At 35.8% G+C, this 12530-nt stretch overlaps 1 long non-coding RNA gene across 1 annotated transcript; it reads left to right on the top strand.

Annotated features, from left to right (window-relative positions):
• Positions 1 to 337: 337 nt before the first annotated feature.
• On the top strand, positions 338 to 6501 carry LOC311432808. Its single transcript, XR_014690350.1, has 2 exons — positions 338 to 499; positions 5452 to 6501. It is a non-coding gene; the product is annotated as an uncharacterized lncRNA (long non-coding RNA).
• The last annotated feature ends 6029 nt before the right edge of the window (positions 6502 to 12530 follow it).

The raw sequence follows: 12530 nt of genomic DNA, 5'->3' as shown, positions 1-12530 counted from the left end.
GTTCAGTGTGGTTATTAACATTTGAATGAATTAAGCCAATTTCTAATCCTTCTGATAGAGATGAAGTGCATCAAGTGAACAAGATTACACAAGGAGAAAGTGACAACAGTAATGTTATTTTTTGAATTTATAGCACCATATGTAGTCACTGCTTGGTGGGCAGTTTTGTTCTGAGTTTTCTCAGAGCCCTGAAAAGAAAAAAATTAACAATAAGCTTTCTGTCTAGCCAATGCTATGACAGGAAAATATAGAACAGAAAATATAGGTCTTAATTCTGCATTCCAAGCTGTACTGAAGATATCCAAAAATTGAAATAATTTTATGAATTACAGAAACATCCAAGTGTCTTCATGTTACACTCTTCCTCTGCCTGGATTAGTTCATCTTCCAGACATTATATAACAGAAGATTTGCATGTTCTTTGCTGTACTAAACCAAAAGGGACATAATTTTACCTGCATTGAACAGGCATACACTATTGGGAGCAAGCAGAGGTGAGGTAAGTATAACAAGTTCAAATCACACTGAAACCGAGCTGAAATAAAATGTGGCTGCATTGCTGAATAGTGTCTGGATATAACTGGTTGGGAAAACTTTTACTTTCTCTATGCTGCGATGGTAAAACAGGTAAATGAGTAATCCTGTAAACTGCATTCACAATGCACTTATTCTTTACCACAATATTTTTATTCCACAAATACACTTGTTTGTGGACTTCTTTTAGTGATGAATTCTGACCTACATCTTGACTTTGACCAAGGGCTGGACTGAGGACAAAATTCACTCTTATTACCCTTCCAAATCAACAGTTGACCACAGACAGCCACCAACTAAATCAAGTTTTCCAATGAGTTGATTACCCATCAGTCAGTTGTTTCGTTTAAACTGTATTTCCATAGCTTGCTTGTGAAAATATGTGAAAGATTATACTGCTTATTAAATTACTGATTACTGAATTTTATAAATTATTATATTAAACTGTCATCTGTTACACCTGCCCTAGCCAGAATTGCTGATAATGTGTCACAGAAATATGTTAGCTGAACATTATCAGTACTAGAAAAATCTGTTTTTGTCCTCCAGGTACTTAGAGATCAACTTTTAAAGTATTTGCTTCAGGAAATCTGCTTCTTGAAATGTAGAGATTAGTTCTATTAGTACTTGGTTCTGAGAGTTCTCTTTTTTCTCTGAAGTATAGGTTCTGTATGAACACTTTATATCTTTCAAGTTTTCCACTATTTCTTAGTTGTGGTTAATTATTCTGCATCATAGTGTGGCTTACGTTCTTGAAGATACATTTTATAGGGTCCGTGTTCAGTAGAACACCATCAAATTTGTCTGTTATGTTTTGGTTAGCTGTTTGGGTGGATGGCTTGGTTTAATGTGTTTTTGGCTTTGTTTTTTTTTTCTTTTTATGTTTAATAAATTCTTTTCCTAATCTGGTCTGCGTGCAGCTGTTGGTAATAGTAAGTATATTAATCTTTATTATAAAAAGATTAACCTAAATTCTTTTCCCTAGGCTCATGCTTTTCACATTTAATATGTTAATTACACTACAATTAAAGCAGTCATTGACAGGAAGTTCCTGAAATTCTCCAACCTTTAATATCTAAGTTCAGAGTTAATGAATAGTTTTTGTTGTTGTTGTTGTTTTTCTTTTTTACTCATGAACTGTTCAATTACAAAGCTCTGTTAAACAATATTTTGTCATTTGTGCATGATGTGAAAGTGAGTGTCACAAATTCCTCTAAAATATAAGCATAAGCAAGAGTACTTAGGGTTAATGATTAAAAGTTTAAGAGAAGCCAATGAAAGCAGCAGCAGTGAGGATCACCTCATGCAGTCCTTTTCCAGAATCAACAGCTAGATATAAAAAACACAGAATTACATAATTTCTCATTGTTCCATTAGTATAATTGCATTTTTCAAAAGTGCACAATTTTCAGTAAGTATAAACTAAATGGGGCAGGCTATGAATAAACTGTTTCGCACTTATAACAATATATTTTTGATTATTTTTATATTTTAGTAACTAAAAATCACAGTTCAGCTACTGTGATTAAAATAGAAATATCAGCAATGTTTCTATTTTAATTCAAAAGCCTTTAAAAAAATAAAAATATTTTTCAGTTCAAATAAAGCAAAAAAATTAATAATACTGATCAACTGTTAATACTTGTTAGAGCCTCGTGCAATAATAACAGATAAGGTCAATTAAAAAATTTATTCTTTTTCTTTTAAAACCATTAAGCATTTTAAAAAAACGTTTTAGTTGAGAGTTTTTAACAGAAAATGTTTGGTTTTATTGCTTTGGTTTGGTGCTTTTTTGTTTGTCTGTTTGCTTTTCCCCTTAAAATATCCTTTTTGCTAACCATTACACTCAAATAATCATATACTTCTTGTCAGCCAGCAACATTGATTCTGGTAGGAATAAGTTGGGTTTGAGTAATGTACATTTAATTTTTAAATTAGTAACCTGCTACTAAAAATATTGTGTACTGCTCTCTATGGCAAACAAAAGTAATTATACCTCTACTACAGAAAATAATATATATATACTATATATATATATATAATATATATATATATAAAATATATATATATATTATATACATATACATATATATAGCCTAAGGTTAAAATACTCTTGAGAACTGATTCTGTTGAAGTTGGAGAGAATATTTATTTGGATCAGAATATCATCCAATGCACTCTCATACACACAGGGAGCCTCCTTCATCCCTCTTCATTCTTGAATTATTGGGGGGGGGGGAGGGGGAATGTTGTTTTTAGCTTAGGTTCCCCACTTGGTCACAGATTGATATATCTGTGGGAATGGAAAATGACAATGTAAATAAAATTCAGTGCATTTGGGAAAATAATCAATTGAGTAGCCATCTTTTATCCTGCAAAAACAGCATTATAGCCTAACAAAAGTGTTCTCCCTAGAATCACATCCTATAAACCATAAACATGGAAGTTTCATTTGTTTTATATTGCTATATAATTTTGAAAGCACTATCAAGATGCTCACTGAGAGGTAGGTAATGCTTTAGTCCTCAGAGCTGGGGGAAAATCTTTAGTTCTTAAGTAGGGAGACACATTTATGTAAGAAGGTTAATTAGAGCATCTTTGTTAGAGGAAAAACAAACAAACAAACAAACAAACAAACAAAATTATTTTTATTCTATTTCCTGTCTTGGATTTTATAGCTATAGATACATGCATATCATAAATTTATTATGGTGGTTAAGTATGGTTTGGGGTCATGTTTTTTTCAGGTTTTCTTTTGGTTGTATATGACAAATGTTCAAAGAATATGTTAGTTTTATTCTTTATACACAAACATGAGTTAAATGAATGCTTCTGGTTTCTGACAGGTGATATCCTCAGCCTGAAGTAAAGGAAAGATCAGATTTCTGTTATCAAAATAAAGTGCACCATTTGCATCGACTTGGAGATGTTCACCTCCTTAATAAAACAACATAAAAATATTTAAATAAAACCATGATTTTGAAAGAGACACTTGGCCTTAACCTTTAACAAGACTTTTATATATTGATTTGAAACTACTAAGATTTTCTAATTTCCAACTAATAAGTTTTCTACTGTTACAAAAAAATAAAGAGAAAAAGAAGTGTCAGTGAGAGTGATTATCCTTCATGTCAGTGAACAATGGCATAAATCTGTGTGAAAAGGAGCAAAGCAGGTATCTCTTTTACTTAGATCCACCAAGAAGCCAACACATCAGATTTACACCCATGAAGACAAACAATCACACTATAAAGATTAAACTATCATGTAATTTCAGATGAAAGACAAAACAAAACAAAATAAAAAAGGTTATAATATTGGAGCTTATTAGTTTCATATGTAGATATGTAATGTAACACTTCAGTGTTACATTATGCAGATCTAGTTTCATCCCTCTACCTAATCACATCCCAGTCACACTAGAGGGGAGGGGACAGCTTCTTTTTCTTCTGGAAGAAACAGTTACTTCAGCAAAAACTTTGAAACCAGTGTTCTTGTTTAACTGCATACGTGTGTACATACATCCACTGTGCACACAGTTGTTTGTTTTTTTGTGGTTGTTTTTTTATTGTGTTTTTTTTTTTGGTCCCACCCCTGCTTGTACCTATTCACTTACCAAACTGCATTAGACAGGCTCCGCTCTGATTACTTCTGGGGCCTGTTAAGATCCGAAGACATCTTAATACACCTGATGCTGTAACTGCACATAAATAAATAAATAAATAGATAAAACTTAAAAAACAGAGATCATGGTCTAACTTTTTATAAAATGTTCCTTTTTGAAACCCTTGTGCTCTTTTTAACCACTTATTCTATCAGTTTATAACATCAGTTTTTAGATATTTGAAATCTTGTAGCTGGATTAACTGGTTATACTTCCCAATGTATACTGAGGCAGTTTGCATCTCACAAATTTATAACTGTGACTCCAAACCTGGAGTCAGGTTTGAGTAAAATAGTCAACATAGCATAGTTGTTTTCTGAGGTATGCAGACTAGCCATGCTGCCTTGCCAACCCTAAATTTGCTCTCTGAAGAAGTATTTCATATGCCTATGCATGGCCTTCCTGACCCAAATCCACGTGAAGCCCTGCCAGTACACAGCAGACTCTAATCAAGAGACAGAAACAGAAACTTCTCAAAGGGAGTGGGATTCTAGATGTTCCCACTAAGTTAAGGTGCATCCCAGCCCCCATGTTTCTGCACAGTGTTTTCATGTTGTCCCTAATGGAAATTCAGAACCTTTATTTAGCACTATTTTATCTCCAGATCTCACCCTAAAGCAGCAGCCCCAAAATTATTTGCCAAAGTCAAAGACATTTGAAGGCTTAATGTGATGTGTGAAGGGTGTCACTGCTTGCTATAGCTCAACCACCTCTGAAGACCAACAAAATGGGTAATTAAATAAACAAATAATAAAATTAACTGCATGAATACATGAACTACTCCTGCTGAGTTTATCCTTCAGGGAAGGAAAACTATTAACATACTACAAATCAGTAACTGAGTATACTATAGAAACATAGCCAAAAATTAGCTGTGGTAAATATGCTCAGCCCCCTCCTCTTTACAAAATAACTCTGATTAAAAAAAAAAAAAAAAAAAAAAAAAAAAAAAAAATTAGTTCCAGGATAATTCTTTTTTCATGGTTGTTTGATTACATCTCCTACATGAATGCATTTGTTTTTTAAGCATGTGCCTACTGATATCAATAAAGAAAAATAATATTCAGATGTAACCTGCTTTCCTTTGGCAGGGTATTGTGTTCTGAGTTTTTCAAAGCATTCACATCCTCTTTTCATTTCAGAGCAAAGAAATAATTTTTTTTTCCATTGTACATGGTTCTCTCCCACCCTCCTCACTTCCTACTTTGCCCTTCATTTTATTCAGCTATGCTTTGTATCTTTCTGTTTAACAGACATAACAAAAACCAGATTGTCTCCGGTTGCCTGTGGTGAGAGCTGGACATTGACCACTAGATCCCTGTGAGCCACCTGCAGCACAAGAAATCAAACAGGAGGAGGTCAACCTTTAAACCACAGAATAACTCTGAGCAAAACAGTCGCTCACAGTTTTGATGTGCTGCAGAAGCACAGTGGGCCTACTCTAAATTTGGCAGTAAAGATGACTAGAAGGTCAGCACACTCCTGCTGTGTATCCAGCCTCTGCATTTTCGTCCTAAAGAAACCACTTGAATTATTCTTCAAAAGAAATGATGTCACTGAACTCCAGTTGATGGGCACCAGGAAAGATATTGTTTAAGCAGCAAAGAGGCTTATTGCATGTAATATATCCTGTCTCTTTAGCGTGTGCAGGAAGGACAATGGTTTGCTATGTTAGTGTCTTGAATCTTGTCAAAAAATTTACTTTAGATACATAATGAACCCAAATAAAGTCCAAATAAAGCTATGTTAGCATAGAAGAGCAGCCATGGGTGCTTTATCTGAATATCTTGGAGTGAGAACAGATCGGTCTGTTTATTTTATTTTTTTTTAACACAAGCTAGCTGAAAGAAGTCTTTTTCTTCCCACCTATGTTAATCATTTAAACACACTGACAGAGGAAATCAGAAAACAAACAAACAAAAACAATTATAAAGATTAGAAATTCTGTGGAAAAGATAATACAATTTCAGATCAAGGCTTTGTAATTATACTCATAATGCACAAGAATAGCTGAGTGGATTTCTCATTAAGAACAATTAAACTAGATCTTAAAATTAGATTAGATTATTCAATTACAACTGATAATGTTTATGGTTTTAGGTTTATGTTTCAGCCAACATTGCAAAGAGAAAATTAGTGGCACGTTCCCTGTTAATAGGGACAAAAGGCAGTGGGGAGAAAAAAAAATGAACAACATTGAAAACGTAGTCCTGTATCAAGGTAAATCAGATAAATACTGAAAAAAAAAAAAAAAAAAAAAAAAAAATCACAGTAATATTTTGTTTCTAGATGGAAACTTACAATGGTTGAAGCAGGTTGAACATAGATGTAAAATTATTTTGCAAGTACCATAAGCAATAATTCCTCGTTCTCTTTGCAAACAAGTTTATTCCAACTCTTCAAACTTCAGAAAATTAATTTTAAGTACAGGAGTTTATACAATTAGAAAGTTAAAATAGTAAATATCTGAAAAAAAATATTCAAACTGTAGTGTACTATAAAACCTTAATTTACTCAAAACTCAAAATCCTCGGGGGGGGGGGGGGGGGGAGGCAGGTTGTGAAAGACTTCAGGAGATTTTATTTTTTATATTTTCATCCAGCAACAGCAAACCATTAGAAATGCTTGTGAACAAAATACATTGGTGTATTTTGGCACCAGTGCTGTCAATTCAGTATCTGGATTAATCTAGCACTGTAATTCTGTAACTATGGTGACGATTTTTTTTTTTTTTTGACAAAGTGAGTGAATTAGACATTTACATTTTTATATGTATGTATTGTATGTATTCAAATAACTGTGTCCCACAATCTTCTTTTCTGCCTCTGTCTATTATAGTACGAAAAATACAAGTACAGACATAAAACACTCAACATCTGCATCAAGGAATAAATAAACCAAATAAAACCACAGGAGTCAGCATTACATGGAATGAGCACGTGTAAACAAGCTATGTAGCACATCAGTATATTCCGGTAGGCTATTTACAACTCTTATGTTATTCATGTGCCTAGCATTAAGCAAATGCTAAACTGAGCTTGGGATTGATGGTTGTTTAAATGAAATCAGTCTACTTAAAATCATAGAATCACTGAAGTTGGAAAACATCTTCAAGATTACTAAATCCAACTATTCACCAAACACTACAAGTCCACCGCTAAACCACGTCCATTCATACTTAAATTAACTGAGTACTGAAACTGACTAAAGCTGCCCACCTTTAACCTACCCCACCTGCCCTGTTCCGCTTTAGAGATCATTATTTGACTTCATTATGAAAACAGTTTCGAACAGATAGAAGAAGGGATACAGGAAGAGAAAGAGAAAGAAAAAGAGAGCAGTCCAATGCCAGAAAGTGCAGAATGCCTCCTATGAACCTCTGAACATTCATGGATTGACCCAGTGGTGCTTTGGTATTGATGTTCAAGTCCTGAAACATGTTAGAATTGGGATAGCAGAGGGAAATTGGAAGCTGTTACGTGGCTTAGGGCTTGGTCTGAGCCCTGGATTTTAAGATATGGTCCCAAATTTAAAAAAAAAAAAAAAAAAAGGACAGGAATTTAACTCTTTAATTCTTGATTTCAGAACATCTTCTTGGTATGAAATTACTAAAAGTAGAAAAAAATGGACAGAGATAGAAAGGGAACTGAAAGAGATATGAGAATATGATTACACATCTTTAGTGCACACTTCTCTCATGAAAACTATGTTATACTCTATAAGACAGTATCCAAGTTCACCCTGTAAGTGTAGTGCTGATGTTGAAAGAAATCAGCTACAATTTTATGTTCATATCTAATGGTAAAACTAACCTCAGTATCAAGAACAAACACGTCGTCAATTTGTGCAAAACTATGGCATGTTTCAGAGTAAAACAGTTAACAGTTCTACTGTTGCTTATTCTCTGTTCAGTCTGGCTTTTGGGCAGAGAATGTTGATTTTTATTTTTAGTTTTTGGCTTGTTGGTATCTTATCAGAAATATTCAACCACAATATCAAGTACACTGTGGGAATTCAGGTAGCATACAATGCTGCTTTAACATTCATATGAGATTCTCCACAAATATCAAAAGAGCTGAATGACTGAGCATATCTCATCCCTGGAATTAGTAAACAGGCTAACACACAAACAGAAGCAGAAGAAATTTTGCTGGTGTAGCAAATTTTTTTTTTTTTTTAATTTAATTTGCTGAATTAAAAATGAGAAACTAGGAACCATTTATGTTAATTACAGTTGAAAGAGCTTGGAGTTAATTCAGGTGATTAAACAAATGCTTAGTATACCTTGGGCCTGGGCATTTCCATGGAGATGTGTTGTGCTCTGCCATGCCCCTGCTGCTATTCACAGCTACCCCCAGTACCTGCAAGCACAGCTGCTGTTTAGATCTGGGTGGTCAAACCTTCTTCCCTTGCCAAACGAGCCAAAGAGTAGAAAAAGGTTTTTGTTTAATTTCGCCTTTCCTGCCACAGGACAGGTGAGTTTCAGATCAAATTAAAACACAAAGTGTTTTCTCGTTCACCCACACATGTAGTCAAGGCTAGCTAAATATCTCCCAAAACCCATCAGGCAGTGCTAAGGGTAAGCTGAGATGCAAAGGAGTCTGGGTTACTTCTCTAGTAAACACATCTTGTGCCTGTGAACTGCTTACTTTACTCTGTCCCCTAGCTAAGGCAGCATTTGTTTTCTGGTGTTTGTTCTTTCAAGATTCAGGAAATAAAGGGATCATTTGCCTCCAATTTGTTCCTCATTTTAATATGCTGTTAAGCAGAGACACTTCAATTTTCTTTCCACTGCTAATGAAGGAAAGAAGTGTTTGGCTTTCTTCTTCAATCAGCACTCTAATAATTGAAAGAAGAGGGATGGAAAATACAAAAGAAAGATCTTAGAAGAAGATGAATTCCTGGCATTTTCCCAGGCCCATGGTTTTATAAACAAGCTAGTCAGATCCTAAGCCTGTAGACTGAATTACACATTGAAATTAAGATGGTTTTGCTCTACATACAATTACTTCCAGAGTTAATTGTTACTAAATGTGAGAATATCTTTGTCAAGAAAAGTCATGTTTTACAAATGTTTTTCTTAATGCTTGATTGGTACTAAATTCTAAGGTAATTCTATTAAAAAAATTGAAGGCTATAACATTGAGATTGTGAAAACTTCGTGTAGTACAAACCATTTTGATAAATTACATCATCATGCTCTAAAAAAGAATTTTGGCACAGGGGCCAAATGAGGCCCCTCAATGACCATATTCTAATGAAATAATGAATGGTCAGATGGTCAGATCAAAACCCTCACCAGCTACAGGTAGGAAAACATGGGAAAAAAAAATCCAAGAAAAAAAAAAAAAAGAAAAAAAAAGGATTAAAAGTTTGTTTGTTCTGCTACACCAAATAAACCTGCTCCACAGGTTGAGCAAGAAATAGATTGATTATCAGTGATTAATGTTATCACAGATTTAACACAAGAATTATTTTCTGACTGTAGTGGGTTTACGTGGCAAGGTTTTGGTAGCAGGGGGCCATAGCGGTGGTTTCTGTGAGAAAGATCTAGAAGCTGCCCCATGTTTGGGAAGGGCCCCATTGTTTTCCAGAGCTGAGCCAATAAGCAATGCTGTTTTGCGCCTCTGTGACAGCATATTTAAGACAGGGAAAAAAACGCCGCGCCACACAGCAGCTGGGAGAGTGAAGGGAGTGAGGAACGGCACCAAGGTCAGTGTAGAAGGAGGGGGAGAGGTGCTCCAGGCGCTGGAGCAGAAGTCCCCTGCGGCCTGTGGTGAGGACCACGGTGAAGCAGGATGTCCCCCTGCAGCCCATGGAGTACCACGGTGGAGCAGGGTTCCACGCTGCAGCCCGTGGAGGAGACCACGGTGGAGCAGGTGGCCCTGCACCGACGGAGGCTGCCGCCTGTGGAAGACCCCTGCCGGAGCAGATTCTGGGCCAGACCTGTAGCCCGTGGAGAGAAGACCACGCAGGAGCAGGTGACCTGGCAGGAGCTGCTGCCTGTGGGGGAGCCAGGTTGGAGCAGTTTGCTCCTGAGGGATGGACCCCGTGGTACGGACCCATATCTGGAGCATTTCTGGAAGAGCTGCTGCCTGTGGGAAGCCCACGCTGGATCAGTTCATCAAGGACTGCATCCCGTGGGTGGGACCCCACAGCACAGGGGACGAGAGTGACCGAGAAGGAGCGGCAGAGAAGAAGTGCTGTAGACTGACCATAACCCCCATTCCCCCGTTCCCCTGCGCCACTCGGGGGAGGAGGTGGAAGAGGGTGGATGGGGGGGAAGGTGCTTTTGGTTTCTTTCCTTTGTTTCTCACTTCTCTAGCTTGTTAGTAATGAGCAATAAATCTTACTATCTTCTTATGCTGAGTCTGTTTTGCCCGTTACAATAATTATTGCGTGATTTTCTCGTCCTTATCTCAACCCTTGAGCCCTTTTCACATATTTTCTCCCCATTCCTCTTTGAGGAGGGGGAGTGAGAGAGCGGCTGTGGTGGAGCTCAGCTGCCCACTCGAGCAGAACCACGACACTGACTAGTGGTGATTTTCAAGGCAAATATTTATTGAGTTAAAGTAAAGCTAAAGTAAACTTTCTTCCAAAGCATCCTCATTAGATTCAGTCTAGTACTACTTTGAATGGCCTGGAGGTTTAAGCTATCCTAATTTCTGTTACTAGTAAAGTGAGATTATGGTGACTATAATCACCAAGGTAAACTGTGTTTTATATGCAGTGGAAAAAGAAAAAGAGAAATGCAAGATTATTTAAAATTCATTCCTAAATGTGTGATCCTTCTCACATAATATTTACTTGTCTTATTGACAGATGCAGTTTGCAAATTCAAGACTGCAGAACACTGAGCTTACATTAAAAGGCAATATATAATGTGGCACATGTTCAAAATCCATCAAGAAGACATATCATCTAGAGATGCAATACCCCAAGAAGACTCCAAGACTACACGCCCAAATGAAATTCATATTCCTCTAAAATATCTGCCATCATTTGGGAGTCACTTGAAATTACCAATCTTCAATGAATGATCCCAACCAGCTCTTACCAGTAGTTCTAGCAGGTCCTCCTTTACTTTTATGTCTTTGCATAACCTTTCTTTCCTTTAGAGACAAACTTGTTAGAGGAGTAAAAAAGTGTGTCCTTTTGCTTGCATAAGTACTGTTTTACACTAGAACAGTAAAAATACACAAGACAAACCAACCAACAGCTTGTACCTTTTCCATAGATTTGCTGAACTGTAGGTATTTAGCAGTGGGGGAATTACTTCTGCAGATTTCACCTTTCACAAGTTCTTTTTAACTGTGGCACACAACAAGTTTTCTGTCACCTCAGACACAGCTATGATGCTACTTACTGCACAGCTATAGCTACTTAGAAAATAACCACATATGCTAAATATCAACGTTTTCATAATCTCAATTTGTTTTCTATTCAGACATGCTAAAAAAATTACACTTCAAAACTGCAGGTTATTTTCTACAATGCCTATACAGTTAAGAAAACAACTTGTAGTCACATATATGTGATTCTAGTATAACACACTCATTTTTTGGGAGTCAGAATTAAAAAAAGTGACAAAATAATCATGAAATAAAAGGTCATTCTCATTTTTCTTTTCACATTGTTCTTCAGATAATAAAATTCCACAACAACAATATACTTAATTTATGTTTTTTATCACTTCTGTTCATGTATTTGACAGCTCATTTAGAAAAGAATTAAGAATTTGAATCATCCTTTCATAAAAGTACAGGAAAAAATAAAAAAGAAAAGCATTAGACAACTTCTAGCAAGGTCAAGATATGTTGCGTTCCTGAACTGCCTCTATAATTTTGCTGTCAACTAGATTGCTGGCAGGGATGCTTAGGCTCTTCTCTCATCAAAAGATCAAAAAAGAAAAAAAAAAAAACTCATTTTCATATCTTTACCTGTGAACCTTGCCTCCAGTTCATAATTCTCTTCTTGAAAGCAATATTTCAAAGAAAAGAAAGCATTAGACTCAAAAGACTGTCTGGAGATAAGCACATTTGTTTTTAGAGATCATGCAAGTCTCTTACAAAGTACTTGACAGGTGTGAACAAAGGTCTCTGCTTCAAACTGTTAAAGGTCTAAAACTCATTGAAAATAGTGGAAAAAATTGTCGCTGAACTGGTAGACAATGGAACAAGCTTTTATTATCAAAACTAGACTGTAAGACAAAATAAATTGTGTAATATATTGAAAGTAGCAGAATTTTATGCAAAACCCTGAATCTTGTTGGCTATGAATATTGTCCGCTCATGTTTTAATACTTATAGTGAAAACAGGAGGATGGAATGCC

The sequence above is a fragment of the Aythya ferina genome (genome assembly GCF_964211825.1).
Source record: "Aythya ferina genome assembly, chromosome: 2".
NCBI lineage: Eukaryota > Metazoa > Chordata > Aves > Anseriformes > Anatidae > Aythya > Aythya ferina.
The sequence above is the reverse complement of the archived record's forward strand: the minus strand, read 5'-3'. Positions and strand labels throughout refer to the sequence as shown.